The 1,817-nt window shown below is 52.2% G+C and overlaps 1 non-coding gene across 1 annotated transcript; it reads left to right on the top strand.

Moving 5' to 3' along the window:
- The first annotated feature begins 1,234 nt into the window (after window positions 1–1,234).
- TRNAG-UCC (transfer RNA glycine (anticodon UCC)) lies at window positions 1,235–1,306 on the top strand. Its single transcript has one exon. It is a non-coding gene; the product is annotated as a tRNA-Gly (tRNA).
- The last annotated feature ends 511 nt before the right edge of the window (window positions 1,307–1,817 follow it).

Here is a 1,817-nt window from a genome sequence, read left to right as displayed (position 1 = left end):
TGTTAGATAAGTCCGCTGGTGGGGGAGGGAATTAGATAAGTCCGCTGGTGGGGGGGAGGATGTTAGATAAGTAGGCTGGTGGGGGGAGGGTGTTATATAAGTAGGCTGGTGGGGGGGAGGGTGTTATATAAGTAGGCTGGTGGGGGGGGAGGGTGTTAGATAAGTTGGCTGGTGGGGGAGGGTGTTAGAAAAGTAGGCTGGTGGGGGGTTGTTAGATAAGTAGGCTGGTGGGGGGGAGGGTGTTAGATAAGTAGGCTGGTGGGGGAGGGTGTTAGAAAAGTAGGCTGGTGGGGGGTTGTTAGATAAGTAGGCTGGTGGGGGGGAGGGTGTTATATAAGTAGGCTGGTGGGGGGAGGGTGTTATATAAGTAGGCTGGTGGGGGGGGAGGGTGTTAGATAAGTTGGCTGGTGGGGGAGGGTGTTAGAAAAGTAGGCTGGTGGGGGGTTGTTAGATAAGTAGGCTGGTGGGGGGGAGGGTGTTATATAAGTAGGCTGGTGGGGGGAGGGTGTTAGAAAAGTAGGCTGGTGGGGGGGAGGGTGTTAGATAAGTAGGCTGGTGGGTGGGAGGGTGTTAGATAAGTAGGCTGGTGGGTGGGAGGGTGTTAGATAAGTAGGCTGGTGGGGGGGTGTTAGATAAGTAGGCTGGTGGGGGGGTGTTAGATAAGTAGGCTGGTGGGGGGGTGTTAGATAAGTCCGCTGGTGGGGGGAGGGTGCTAGATAAGTAGGCTGGTGGGGGGGTGTTAGATAAGTAGGCTGGTGGGGGGAGGGTGTTAGATAAGTCTGCTGGTGGGGGGAGGGTGTTAGATAAGTAGGCTGGTGGGGGGGGGGGTGTTAGATAAGTAGGCTGGTGGGGGGGTGTTAGATAAGTAGGCTGGTGGGGGAGGGTGTTAGATAAGTAGGCTGGTGGGGGAGGGTGTTAGATAAGTCCGCTGGTGGGGGGGTGTTAGATAAGTCCGCTGGTGGGGGGAGGGTGTTAGATAAGTCCGCTGGTGGGGGGTGCTAGAAAAAAAACAAAAGCAGCCGGTGGAGGAGCGAGGGAGGAGGAGGAGGGGAACTTCCCTTTTTAGGTGAAGTTCCACATTAAGATGGGGCAGCACAGAGGCTTAGCGGTGAGCCTTGCAGCACTGGGGTCCCCGGTTCAAGACCTGACCAGGACACCATCTGCATGGAGTTTGCATGTTCTCCCTGTGCTTGCGTGGGTTTTCCCCCCACACAACAAAAACATGCAACTTTTTGTGTTGGTGGTGCAGTGGTGAGCACAGCTGCTTTCCAAGCAGACGACCCGGGTTCGATTCCCGGCCAACATAATGGCCAAGATTCTCCCCAGAGACTGGAATTATATGTGGAGTGCAGATTAGCGATGGGATAAAATGTAAAGGAATGAAGTGAATGTCGTGGGTTTGTATGGATTTTATTACACACCTTAGAATAGATTTCTTGCAGGTAGGTGTGATTGTTGTGTATTCTCAGTGTCAGCCAGTAGGTGGAGCACTTGGCTACCCTTCAGGTATTTTCTAGGCTCTCCTTCACAACTTTGCTGAAGAAAGGCCGGCTATGTACTATATACAGTGGGGGAAAAACACATGAGAAATGTTATAAATGGAGAAAGTAAAATAAGTATTTGATCCCCTACCAACCAACAATAACCCTCCCCCCACAGACTGGCTCCAGTAGGTGCTCATGTGGTACACAGATCAGTCCTGACAATGTAAGAAGGTTCTCCTAACGACAACTCGTTATGTGTATAGAAAACGCCTGTCCACAGAATCCCTTCCCTCCAATCCTCACCATCATGGGGAAGAGCAAAGATCTGTCAGA

The sequence above is a fragment of the Lithobates pipiens genome, unplaced genomic scaffold (assembly GCF_037356315.1).
Source record: "Lithobates pipiens isolate NorthernLeopardFrog02 unplaced genomic scaffold, aLitPip1_a1.2 Scaffold_18, whole genome shotgun sequence".
In the NCBI taxonomy this organism is placed as follows: domain Eukaryota; kingdom Metazoa; phylum Chordata; class Amphibia; order Anura; family Ranidae; genus Lithobates; species Lithobates pipiens.
Note: the sequence above shows the minus strand (reverse complement) of the source record. Positions and strands in the feature narration are given on the sequence as shown.